Below are 13,686 nucleotides of genomic sequence, written 5' to 3' on the forward strand. Positions count from 1 at the left end.
GATTTGCTACAGGTATCAGATCAAGTTTCACATTTCTGCTTACAATTTAGGAAATGTTTGGTTAATGAAAATATTTGCTTTAACATTGCATAAATAGTGTCCATCTTTGACAACTGTTAATGTAATAACCCAATCTTTCCAAAACATTATTAGTGGTCCAGGGCCAACTTGGATCATCTCAGTCTTTGCCAAATTTTGAATCCTATATTCATTCTTCACAGGAGTCACCTTTCTTGTCTTATGTAAATAGAGAAAGTAAATTCTGAGCTTGTTTCTAAATGAATCAATTATAGATGTAGCCGAGGTGTTAGCAGTTTCTACAAAATATCGATTTGGATAACTTGCTTTGTTATGTCATTTGAAATATGCTTCTTGTTTCACTTTGCGAGCAGTTTTATGTAGCTCTAGCTCAAAGAAAAAGTTGTACGCAGTCATGCTGATTTCAATTTTTATGTTTGTGAGGCTTTCGTACTTTCTTTTGAAAAATGTATTGCCCAAGTTCAGCCCATATGATTTGTATAAGAAATCCTCTTTCAGATATTTCTCTGTTGTTCAGAAAAGTATTGCAAGGCTCCATGGCTAGCTAGTATTAAACTAGTATTTGTATTTAAATCATGAGTCATCCTTTAAGATTTTGTTTATGCCAATGGAATGTGTGGTTTGATAGATAAGGAATGTGACTTGCCAGTGTTTTACACTGAACTGTTTTTGCTTTCTCCCAACTTTCCGTGTGGTATTAAGTCAAATTCTCACAAAGTGAATTCAGTGATCATTTGGCTAATTATCAGTGGCCTAAAGAGCATGGTTTAATGGAAAATCGTAGGACTAAGAGATGATGGCAGATGCATCTTTAGAGTGATCACAACTCTGCCTTCCACAACTCACACAGAGAACAAACGAAACTAGAGCCTGGAAAATAGGTCACCTGTATGACAATAGGTAACATATTTGCTTTCTCCAGTGAGATTTATGGAAAGCCCTTTATGGTGGACTCAGAATGGGTTCTTGGGTTCTTTCTTGATGAATTCTCTTATTTGTTCAAATGTATGGACAGGCTCAAGTGCAAAATCAGAATTAGTATGTGATTGTCATCACTGCAACATACGATAATAGATGATAAACTTAAAGGCAGTTCGCATATAATGAAACTGACAACGGAAGTTAAAACTGGTTTTTCCACAACCTCTCAGAATCTTTGTGCTGTGAACAGAGTTGCACTAAAGAAACACTCAAGAGTCCACACCTGTGGTCCATGTGTCAGACTGTCCTCACCCTGCTGGTTTTTTAGAGCCATGCTTGGCACAAGATTGGAACTCAATGAATCCTTGACCCAAAGGGCTAGATCATAAATGATGATATTCTACAAAATTCCCCAAGGTAAATCAGTGTCTTCCTAGTATTTTTTTTTTTTTGTCAAGGCATAATTGATAACACAATAAACTGAACATTATTACAGCATACGTTTGGGAAGTTTTTCACACACTGGAGAAACTATCATCACCATCAAGATAATAGACATATTTATGGCCCCCCAAATTTCCTTGCCCCCTTTTTTTTAACCTTTCCTGCTACCTCCTGCTCCCCAGCTGCTTTCTGGCAATACAGATTTGTTTTTTCATTGTTGTTGCTGTTTTCAAAAAAATTTTTTTTATTATATTAGTTACCATACAGTACTTCATTAGTTTTTTATGTAAATTTATTAATATATTCAAAGCATCTCATATACATGGAATCATGTGGTATGTAGGTGTTTTGGTCTAACTTTCTTCACTTAGCATAATTATCTTGAGATTCATCACAAACTCATCAATGCATGGAACAGTAGCATGTATCACATTGTATCACATTCATCACTAGTTCATCTCTGCCCTTTGCTGAGTAGCATCTCACCAAATGGATATCCCACAGTTTGATAGTCCAGCGACGTGTTGATGGACATTTGGGTGATTTCCAGGTTAGGGACTGATACAGATAAAGCTGCCCTAAAATTTGTATACAAGTCTTCGTATGGACATTGCTTTCTTTTCCTTGGGTGAATAGCTAGCTAGCAGTGGAAAGCCTGGGTCACATGGTAGGAGTATTTTCCTTCTTTATAAGACTGCCAAACTCTTTAGCCAAAGTGGTTGTCCAGTTGTACCTTCCGTTAAGAAGTGTGTGTGCACTCATAGTGATTCACATCCTTGCTAGCAGTTGGTATGGCTAGTCTTGCTAGTTTTAACCATTCTAATAGCCATGTGCTAGTATCTCACTGTGGTTTTTATTTGCATCTCCCTAATGATCAAGGATCTTTTTGTGTGCTTATTTGCCATCCTTATGTCATCATCTATAAAGTATCTATTCAACTCTTTCACTCATTCTGAAAATTTGGATCATCTGGTTGTTGAATTTTAAAAGTTCTTTAGATATTCTAGATATAGATCCTCTATCAGATTTATGACTTGCAAATATTTCCTCCCAGGCTGTGGCTTATCTTCATTTTCTTAACAATGTCTTTTGAAGAGCAGTAGTTTCCAATTTTTTATAAAGCCCAATTGATTGTTTCTTTTATGATTCCTATTTTTAGTGTTGTAACCAAGAAATCTTTGCCCAAGCCAATGTCACAAAGCTTTTTTCCTATTTTCTTCTAGAGATCACTGTCCTTCGTTGACTGATATGGAGTAACTTGAAAACCATTTTTTTTTTAATATTTTGATTTTTGAGAGCATTTTTGGCTTTTCCTTGTGGAAGGGTAAATCCAATCCACCTTACTCCATCATGGCTGGAAGGAGAATATTCTTTGGGGAATCACTGTAGTCATTTTAATTCTGAAACCCTTGTTTTAAATTATCAAAAATGTTTGCACTTAGAAGTAGCCTAACAGAAGCATCTTGAATGCTCTATTTATATTCCTATTCCAGACAGAACATTGAAAAATGCATTGTAAGTCTAGAGGGACCTTTCTAACATTCACGCTTACTCAGACTTGAGACTGCCTACAGCTTTTTCATTAGAGTAAATTAGTGAATCAACATTTGTGGAATTTTCTTCCAGGGAACAAAGAGCTAACAATGACTGGCTCTGTACTCGAGCCTAATTTTGGTCACCTTGTGGAAAAAGAGCATTTGTGCCTAAGGTTCACACGAATATGAACCCTATGAGTCAGATCAAAGCTCTGCTTCAATAGCATGCATAGAATGCCACCCCTCAGGACACATGTCCAAAGATCTCAGTTCGTGTGGATTTCTCCCACATGGTGCACACATGTTGTTGGCAGAACAGTGCCAAGGTGTGTGAACAGAACATTCTCTGAAAAAATAGGTTGGCCAGTTAAGTATTTGAATCGGTCAGCAGCTTTAATGAATCATAATCCCCCTGAACATCAATCTTTCCCCAGAGAATGTTTGAAAGAAAGCAGCTGTGGTCAGGCTGCTATGAATAGATGTATTTTAACATTGTAAATGTTTCAGTGTTACATGCAAGGTGTATAGATTTCTTATTCTTCTAAAGAAAATTGATAATTAATGGTCGCTTTCTAGCTATTGCTAAGACAGGCAACTAATTTTCCACATGTAAGAAGCACATTTCTTTTTTTTAAGAGTTTATTTATTTATTTATTTATTTGAGATAGAACAGGAGTGAGCAAGAATGACAGTGAGCATGAGTCGGAGGAGGGAGAGAGAGAGAGGGAGAAACAGACTCCCCATTGAGCAGGGAGCCCAACACGGAGCTCCATCCTGAGACCCTGGAATCATGACCTCAGCCGAAGGCAGATGTTCAACCGACTGAGCCACCCAGGCACCCCAAGAAGCACATTTCTAATGAAGTTATTGGTAACTTCTGTTCATAGAGATCAAGAACTGTGTTGTGATCATTGTGTAGAACTGTTAGTAAATGTTAAATGATGATATTAATAGTACTTTTTAGAAGCAAAAATTGCCCTTTTTGTATTAATTAGTTTCAAGATCATACTATTGTAATCATCTTTATTTCAGTATACACACTAGCAAAAATGTGCCTCATGCATAGCCTTGTTGACAAGGCTACAAAGGATACAAAATAAATGCATGACACCAACCCAACCCTCAAATAGCTTATATTCTAGACAGGTGGCTGGAGAAACAGTGCACAACAGAAGGGAATCGGGTGCCAAAACTGGCCACCAGAGCAGTAGAACCTTTGAGAGTCCACGGGTCTCCTTCTTTCATGAGCCAGTGAGCACCCCCTCACCCCACCATGTTCTAGGACCAATGGTGCAAGTGTGAATGGAATGTACTTCAGAATCCCACTTGTCTAATGCAAGAAGATGTTCGTCTCACAAAGCAGGTGCTTTAATGTCTGAAAGTACAAGGCAGTCAGTGTACGAAGGAGAACAAACCCAAAGCCTGGCGTCCAGGGGCTTGCAGTCAGCCCAGGGGCCCCAGACAGCACTGTACAGGCAGTGTGCTTGGGACTTCTGAGGAGGTGAGCATGCCATGAGTCGTGGGCCCACTGATGTTTATTCTGAGTTGATAGAAAGCCTGGTTGAAAAGGCATAGGAGCCAGCTGTGCCGGGTAGGGGTCCTGGAAGGCTTCCAGAAGGGATTCAGAGACTCTTTAATAGAAGAAGAGACGAGACAGATGCCCAGAGAGTGACTTTACAGGGTCCATACATAGCTGGTGGCTGCTGACCCCTCCTGACTCACTGTCTCGTGCTCCTGACCCCACTATCGCCATGAGGGAGAGCTTCAGGCTAATAGCAGCTGTTCAGTTTAAGGCCGGTCTGCGCCTCTGCAGATCAGAAAACCAGCATCTAGGAACATTAAAAACAGCTGCATTGCTCTTCAGCTTTCCAGACTCATTTGGATCTTCGCTGGCATCTTCTGGAATGTGTTGTTTTTGTGAGGCATGGGGTTACATCTTGAAGGCAGTGAACCTGGCATTGTATTAAAATGTCATGCATGTTTAGCAGTTCCCAAAACAAAATGTTAGGTTGGCCTCAGCGTCAGCGAAGCCAGCTTGGGGGTGGGGGCTTTTGTCTCTGCGTCTGATCATCAAGCCCAGGTAAGAACCTGTCCCTTGCCTGGGCAGGCAGTGGTGTGTCCCTTAGATGCTGTTCTCTGTGTGACAAAAAGAAACACCGTGAGGGTCACGTTGCTGAAGAATTGCTTTCTGCAGTTTGAGAGGGAATGCTCGACAACAGAAGTGGCTCTTCCTCTCAGAGCGAAGGTCTCCCTTCCGTGGGTGGGGGCGGGGGGGATGGGGGAGGAGCAGAACATCTGGCGGTACAGTAAATGCTCCACGTGCACACTGGGGAGATTTCATTCTGTAGTGAAGAGGGCGTTAAGTTTCAGTGACACGATCACCAACAAAAGAGATATTGCTGCAAGCAGTCGAGACTATTAGCAAATTATTTTGAGATTCTCATTGCTCATTTAATTAGTGGGTGCTTTTGCATCCGGGCTGTGGTAGTGGTAATTTCTATTGTGATTACACTATAGGTGGTTTTGAGATCGACGCAAACCTATTTTCAGCTTTTCTCCCCCCATACTGAAGAATGCAAGCCACAAGTTTGGCTCAGTCCACCATTTGGGCAGCCCGCTTTCTTTCACATTAGATTCTGGTTTATGTCTTCCCAGTTAGCTTCTCCTCAGGAAATGTTCTGAGACCAAAATAGGAGCCCACCGCAGTAATGTCAACCCAGGGGATGGCCTGTGGTGCTCCACCACCATCTCTCCCAGTAAACTTGGGCATTTCACTTAAATTTTCCACCCCTAGTCTCTTCAACTATAATATGGGAATGATGTCCAACTTATAGGGAACTTTCAAGAGTGAATGAAATAACACAGGTCCTGAGTGGGCATCTGCCACAGAGTGGGCAACAAACACCCCTCCGCATCCCCTTTTCCCCAGACTGCGTTAGCATTTCCCCAAAACCATGTCCCGCACCACCCAAAAACTTCCCTCGGGCAGTTTACAGTTGGCAGGATAGGCAGTAAGGACCACTCCACAGAGCAGGGCAGGAAGCACATATGTTGTCTGGTAGTGAGTCACTAGAATTCAGTCAGTCTGCAAGCATTTCCACGGTCCTTCAGGTCCCAGGGCAACCCCATGTCAGCTGGACATTTAACAGGGGAGATCCGTATTGTTACAAACATGTTGGGGTGAGCTTGAACCACCTTCTAATTTGCTGGGAGGATTAAGGGTGTTCGATGATGGAATGAAGGCAGATTGCTGTGAGGTGACCATCAGGAGGATTGAGGCTGGCGAACTAGAAACCCTTGGCTCAGATATTATCAGAACACCTCGAGCAATGAATAAAGGCTGGCCATGCTGCTTCAGCACAAGGAGAGAAATTTCCCTCTCTTCCCGTTGCTCAGGTGACAAGGAAATGACATTATTTGATTATTTGTAATACAGTACTGGTGGTAGCACACCTGTGTATGTGTGTGTGTTCGTGTGTATGATAGATCAAGTTCAAAGCTACATTCTGTTTCACTGAGCAAAACAACTATTTACTATAGTTGTTAGCAGCGTTATACTGCCTTCTTATGTGACAAGACCATGACTAAGAAAGAGTCTAAGTAAAGGAAAAGATGTTTATTCTAGAGTCAGCTAAGTAAGCAAAGCCTTATCTTCTAAGACACCAGTGGAGGGGAGGACACAAATTATGCAAAGACCCTCTCCTTTTGAAAACGAAATCATCATAGGTGAAGATTTCAAATTAAATGAATAATTGACATGGCAGATCTTTTTCTTTGTCTAGTTGTTAATACCGGCGGAACAGTTATTAATGGTTTACAGCATCTGTTTTTGCATTTCAATATAATACCTGAAGACTGGCATTTGCCCTTACAGATTCCCAGTTTCAAGGGTATAGCATAGTTCAGAATGCATTGCCCTGGGTGAGTTGTGCCAATGAGTGCTTATTTTCATTTAGACCATTGTTATGTTTATATAGTTGAAAAATGCATCAGATTTTTTAAAAAACAAGAATAGGGAAAATGGAAAAAAATAGAATATTTTAGTATTTTGATATTGTGGATAAATAGGGAGTTCATGACTTTGGGTGTGGCTTGGAAAGATGTAGGCTTGGCCATGAAGCCCAACAGAAGATGTGACCCCCGCACAGATATGAAGGATGGCCTTGCCTATTGTTCATTCTTTGTTCTCATGTGAATTAAGGGCAGCATCAGTCAGTGGTCAGGATTGTGACTCTCAAAGCTCCCCTAGGGTTTGTAATCAGTTCATATTGTGAGAGGCAGCAGAATAGCTGAATTACTGTCTTCCTAAACCTGTTGGAAAGAGGATCTGAAAAGCCAGGATAATATGTAAAAAGATATCTTTCAGTGACTCCTTGTTTTAGACTCTTGGAATGACACATCCATGTGTCCTGTTGATTGTCTCCAATGGGTGTGCAGAGGAAGTGTTGCCAAGGGGCTCTGCTTCTGGGACCTGAGCTCTGGCAGAGTAGGCACTGGCAGAGTAGGTACAGACCAGGTACTGTGCTGGTGCTGAGGATACAACAGCAGCAAAGGAGCCTGGGTCCTTGACCTCAGAGTGCAGTCTGATGGGAAATATAGACAAACTGGGAACTAAAACCCAGTGTGACAGGTGCTCAGTATGGGCTCTAAGGCTTTTAGGTGGCATATCTGGAAGAGGAAGAAGCAGGGTAGAGATGGCCCCTGGCCTGAGGTGAGGTAGTGACTGCTAAGCTGAGCCCCAAAGGCAAAGTAGGAGTTTGCCAGACAGATGGAGGAAAGCTGTTTCAAGCCAAAGGAGTTAGTATCCCAAGGGAGAAAGCGTGGTGATTTTGAGGAATGGAGAATTTCATTGCATCCAAGGGTGTTGGGGAGGAACTGAGAGAAATGAGAATGGAGACGATGAGGATATCTGTGAACCACCACAAGGGAGCTGTTGAAGGATTTTGAGCACATCTGTGGAGAATCTAGACCTGCTCTGTGTAGTACAGTAACCATTAGCCACATGGGGCTATTTACATGGAAGTTAATTAAAATTAAATGAAATTTTAAGTTCAGTTCTTCAATCATAGTAGCCACATTTCAAGTGCTCAGTGGCCACCCGTAGCTAGTTGCCACCATTTGGGGTAATGCAGAAAGTCTGACAATTGAGGGCTGATCTAGAGACTATTAGGGGAGGAGCAAGAGAAACAAAGTGCCAGTTGGGATGCTGGTGAGGTGATCCAGGTAAGAGATGGGGGACTAAGCACTAGGGGGAAGGGGGACTGAGGAGACATTCATGTGGTAGAATGGATGGCTCCTGGTGTGATAAATAGGACATGGAGATTGAGAGAGGAGGGAGGAGGTCAGAGATGATGCGGGATTTAGACATAGATGGCTGGATGGGCTGGAACCAGCACTGACAAGGGGTGAGGGGTTTGGGAGGGGATATGATGAGTAGGTTTTGGATGTCCTGATTTAAGGTGTCCTTAGGACAACCCAGGAGAAATGTCAGATAGATACGAGGCTCCTTGGAGAAGAAGAAAAGGAACATGGGCTGCTGATGCAGAAGGGAGACTTGGCTGCACGTGGTGGTCATGAAGCCTAGAGTCAGATGGGCCCACACATTGGTGTGGAGCAGAGGGCCTAGAACCAAACCCGGAGGGCGAAATGGCCAGTGGATTCCAAATGGGAAGATTCTGGAAAGGCTACAAAGGAGCTGCTGCTGATCCAAATTTAAAAAAAAAAAAAAAAAAAAAGGAGGGATATAGGGAACAAGCCAGAAAAGTTTATCTCCCACTGTGCAAATGAGGGGTCAGAGGGGCAGAAGCTGCAGAAAGGTCAGTCAGCAAACTGTCTGAAAACTTGAATAGCCATAGCAACAGGAAGGTTATGAAAAATCACTGACTGATTCAACTTGTGTTAATGTTCAGTAGTTTCTAATAACTGTATCAGAAGCCACAAAGCAAACTAGGACAAGATTTTTTTTTTTTAAAGAACACTCAAGGTGTTTTCCAGTAAACCTCCTTAGAGAAATTGCTTTAATAAATAGAAGCATGAATCTTTCTGTCATGTAAGAGCATGTATATAAATGAGTATTTTATATGTGGATGAAAGAACATGCAGTTTTTGTGTTTGAGTATAGCTAAAAAATCACAGTGGCTTAGCGAACTCTGTCTTTGTGAATAACCCCAAAACAAACTATTACAGAACTCGATCCAGTCACACATGAGTAATTTTGAATTAGTAAAAGCTTTATTATACACTCTGTACAAGCATATGTATTCTGTACACTAAATACATGTGTACAAACCGCATACATCTGTCTATCTATCTAGAGAAAGTGGAGGGCAGGCGTCAGAGGCAACCCATGGTGCATTAGGGCTGATCTTGCATTTTAAGTCGCAATTTTATCAATAATACTGGTCCTGAGTCCTTTCTCACCCATCACGTTCATATGAAATCTTAATGACAATGAGAGTTAATTTCCACATGCAGCCCAGAACTTTATCTCCTTCATTCATTCGTGGTTGGTCATGGTTTTCTGTGGCTGACTTAATGCCAAATCTGGGTTACTTCCTTACGTCTTTGGAAAAGGCTGATTTAAAACATTGAATGTTTTCAGTGGCTAATGTTTAGACTGTGGCAGTGCCTATCAACTGCTGGTCATTAGCTAGGTCACATTCTGAGATGCAGTTGTATTAGATTTTAGGAAATGAGGAAAGAACTTCAGTATAGGAGTTTGCCATTCCTTTAATTTAATTGCGGTAAAATACATGAACATAAAAATTGCCACTTCCACCATTTGTAAATGTATGGTTCACTAGTGTTAAGTACATTCACCTTATCCTACAATCTCTAGAGCTCTTCAACCTGTAAAACCGAAACTCTATATATTCTATTAAATAACTCCTCATTCCCTCTCCTCTTCCCCTGGCAACCACACTTCTACTTTCTGTCTCTGCATTTGACTACTCCAGGTGCCTCAAATATATGGACTCATACAGTGTTCATCTTTTCATGACTGATGGATTTCACTTAGCATATTATCCTCCAGGTCCAGCCATGTTGTATCATGTGTCAGAATGGTCTTTAATTTTAAGGCTGAGTAATATTCCACTGTATGTGCATACCACGCTTTGTGTATCCATTCTTCTGCTGACAGACACTTGAGTTGCCTCTACCGCTTGGCTATTGTAAATAGTACAACATGAACACGAGTGTGCAGATCTGTCCTCAACACCCTACTTTCAGTTCTTTGGGTGTGTTCCTAGAAGTAGAATTGCTAGGGCATATGATAATTCCAAGTGTAATTTATTGAGGAACCCTCAAACTGATTTTCGCTGTTTTTTACATCCCCACCAACAGATCACAAGGATTCCAATTTTTCTCCAACTTCACCAGCACTGGGTATGTGCTGTTACTGAGTTTCTGTTCCTTTTTGTTTTGAATGATGGCCATTGTAACTGGCATGAGGGTGGTATCTTGTGGTCTTGATTGGCATTTCCCTGACCACCAGTGCTGTTGAGCATCTTCCATGTGTTTATTGGTCATTTGTATTTCTTCCCCAGAGAATTGTCTATTCAAGCCCTTTGCCCATTTTTTAAAAGATTTATCCATTTATTTTAGAGAGAGAAAAAGACTATGAGTGGGGGGAAGGGACAGAGGGAGAGGAAGAGAGAGAAAGCCAGGTCAACTCCCCAGTGAGTATAGAGTTCCAGTACAGGGCTCAGTCCACAACCCTGAGATCATGACCTGAGCTGAAATCAAGAGTCAAATGCTCAACAGACTGATCCACCCAGACAGCCCCCCTAGTCCATTTTCTAACCAATTTTTTGTTGTAGTTGTTGAGTTGTACAAGTTCTTTATATATTCTGGTTATTAACCCTGTATCAGATGCATGGGTTTTGATGATCTGTTTTGGTGTCAGAATCTTTCCCTTATGAACTTACAATGATAGCAGACAGTAGTTTGTTCCTTTTAATACTTAACTAGAAAAATTAAAAGTTATGTCTGATCCTAATTTATTTAAAGAAAAGGGAGAAAGGCATATTTTCTTGTAATAACTACTTCTTTGCATTCATTAATTAACATTTTAAAAGTTGCATACCCACAGAACATGTGCCACTGTTCACAGCTAGTATCGAAAGAATGCTGGGGGGGGGCTAGGAATTTGCCTTGTTTGGGGAGATATAAAAGAACTGTGCATTCTGTTCCCATCTGATTCTGTAAGACTTCTGATGCTATAAGGTGAGCTTTCTGAAAAAACAAAAACAAAATAACAGGTAGAAAAGACCACTGAGGGTACTAGAAGCCATGCTCTTAGAAGATCGCATCAAAATCTAACCAGACACATGGAATCTTTTTTTAATCTAAAATATATCTAGGGAAGATTTTGGAAAACTATCTCATTGTCTAACACCTGTGTCAATAAAAAGCCCCCTCTTATGCAGCCTAAATCCCTCTTCTTACAATATAAAATAACTGTATAATACCTGGGATTTACGTCGTACCTTTCTTTCTTAAGTCTTGTCATTAAATCCTCCTAATAACTCCATGAGGCAAGGATGAATAAATACTACTGTTTACACTTAATCACCTCATCTTAATTCCTGCCTCTGTAAAAAGGGAATAAAAGTAATATTTACTCATTTTTTTTTACCTTTTACAGAGAAAAAAAATTAAAACAGAGACTGATTAAGTATGCTGTCCCAGGTTTGTAAGTGAAGCAGAACTGGAAGGCAGGGGTGCAGGAGGAAAGGGAGCACATATGAGACACAAGGGCGGACAAGCCCTGCCCCTGGTGAGCTCTCTTGCCCCTGGTGGGTTAGAGGTCCTTCAAGGGCTCACACATAGAAGGCTTCCAGTCTTGGCTTCATGTTTTGCTCTCACCATCTTGAAATCTGTAGCAAACTGAACGAGGAGCCCCACAGCTAATGCTAGTGGTCCTGGGCACAATATCACCATCTAAGATGGTTTGGGTTCGAGGTGATGATAAGCATGGCGGGGGACACTTCGCAGCTAACAGGGCACCGCACAGATGTGTCTGTGAAAGGAGGCAGTGGAGGATATGAAAGGCAGAAAGCTAATTGAAGCAGGGTAGGAGAATTGAAGGAATTAAGAGATTCAGCCATACACTGAAAAGGAGCCTTTAAAAAAATCAGGCCTAACTTGATACAAAGAGAAAGAGTGGAGAAATTTCAAAAGGGAGAGAGACATCATCAAGCAGTAGAAAAGAGGAATGTTACAGCTGGAGCTGTTTTAGACTGGAGCAGATTATTTTAAATGACTATGATTGCTAAGACCCAGAAGATGCCGGTTGATCAATTTTGTTTATCAAGGTCATGGTTAAAGGAACTAGAAAGTGACTATGGTTTCAAACACAGTTGATTCTCGTTATTTTCAGAATCTGTATTTACATATTCTCTTACTGGATAAAATGTATTTGTAACCCCAGAATCAATATGGCCCTTTTACAGTCATTCACAGATGGGCACCAAGCAGTAAAAATGTGTGTGTGCCCAATGAAGGCCAAACAAGGTGATGTTCTGCCTTCTTGTTTCAGCTGTCATTTGGTCAACAAGTGTCCTTTTCAGGATCTGTTTAATGACACAGTTTTTGCATTTTTGTTGATTCTGTTGTTTACAGTAGTCCCCAAATGTAGTATTCATGCACTGTCTCATGTTCCCAAGCGGAAAGAAGGCTGTGATGTGCCTTATGGAGAAAATATTGTGTTCGGTGAACTTCATTCAGGGATGAGTTATAGTGCTACTGGCCATGAGTTCAATGTTAAAGAATTAGCAGTATCCATTAAATAAGGTGTCTTAAAACAGAAACACATAAAACAAGATTGTGTATTGATTGCTGACAGTGGGACCAGCAATTCATAGAAACCTAACTCTGTATTTTCCCTAGGAACAAGGGTTCAGTATCTGCTCATTCTGTTCTGCTTGACATAATAGAATGAAACTACCGTTTATAATGACAACTGTAAATGTGTGTAACCTGCAGGGACTCCAGGCTCTAAGGGAAATGACTCTGAAAGAGCAGCCAGAACTGTAAGACAGTGGTTCTCCATCCGCATGACAAATTCTGGAGCCTTTATGCTTGACCATGATGACCATGACAAGAATTCTTTGGAAAGCGTTTCCTAAAGGCTCAGAGAATCCATATAACACTTAGAAAGCCAGCTCTAGCTACCAACCATATTGCTTGGCTCACAGACTTTTTTTTTCTTTTTTTTCCCCCCACACTTCAGTATTTCTGAAACCAGGAGACATCTTAGACTTGATTTATATATTTTAACAACCAACCAAAGCCAGTTCTCCCATAAACTGTTACTAAATCCCTGGCATGCCTTCCAGTCCAGGGCCTGCAAGCTTTTTCTGTAAAGGGCTAAATGCTAAATACTATAGGCTTTGTGGGCCCCACAGTCTTGCTGCAACTACTTGGCTCTGCCGTTGTAGCAGGAGAGCAGCCATAGAGACTACGTCAATGAGTAAGCCTGGCTGTGTTCTAGTAAAAATCCTGAAATTGCTATTTATATCATTTTCACATGTCACAAAATACTCTTCTTTTTTTAATTTTATTTTTTCAGTGTTCCCAGATTCATTGTTTATGCAGCACACCTAGTGCTCCATGCAATACGTGCCCTCCTTAATACCCAGCACCAGGCTCTCCCATCCCCCCACCCCACCGTTCTCCCCTCCAAAACCTTCAGTTTGTTTCTTAGAGTCCACAGTCTCTCATTGTTTATCTCCCTCTCTGATTT

General features: G+C 41.1%; 1 protein-coding gene across 4 annotated transcripts in view; it reads left to right on the forward strand.

The window, feature by feature from the left end:
- The window catches only part of NR3C2 (nuclear receptor subfamily 3 group C member 2), a 337,335-nt gene that overhangs the window by 300,516 nt on the left and 23,133 nt on the right, over nt 1-13,686 (forward strand). The gene's annotated exons all lie outside the window — the stretch shown is intronic.

This window comes from Mustela nivalis (genome assembly GCF_964662115.1).
Source record: "Mustela nivalis genome assembly, chromosome: 4".
NCBI classification, from domain to species: domain Eukaryota; kingdom Metazoa; phylum Chordata; class Mammalia; order Carnivora; family Mustelidae; genus Mustela; species Mustela nivalis.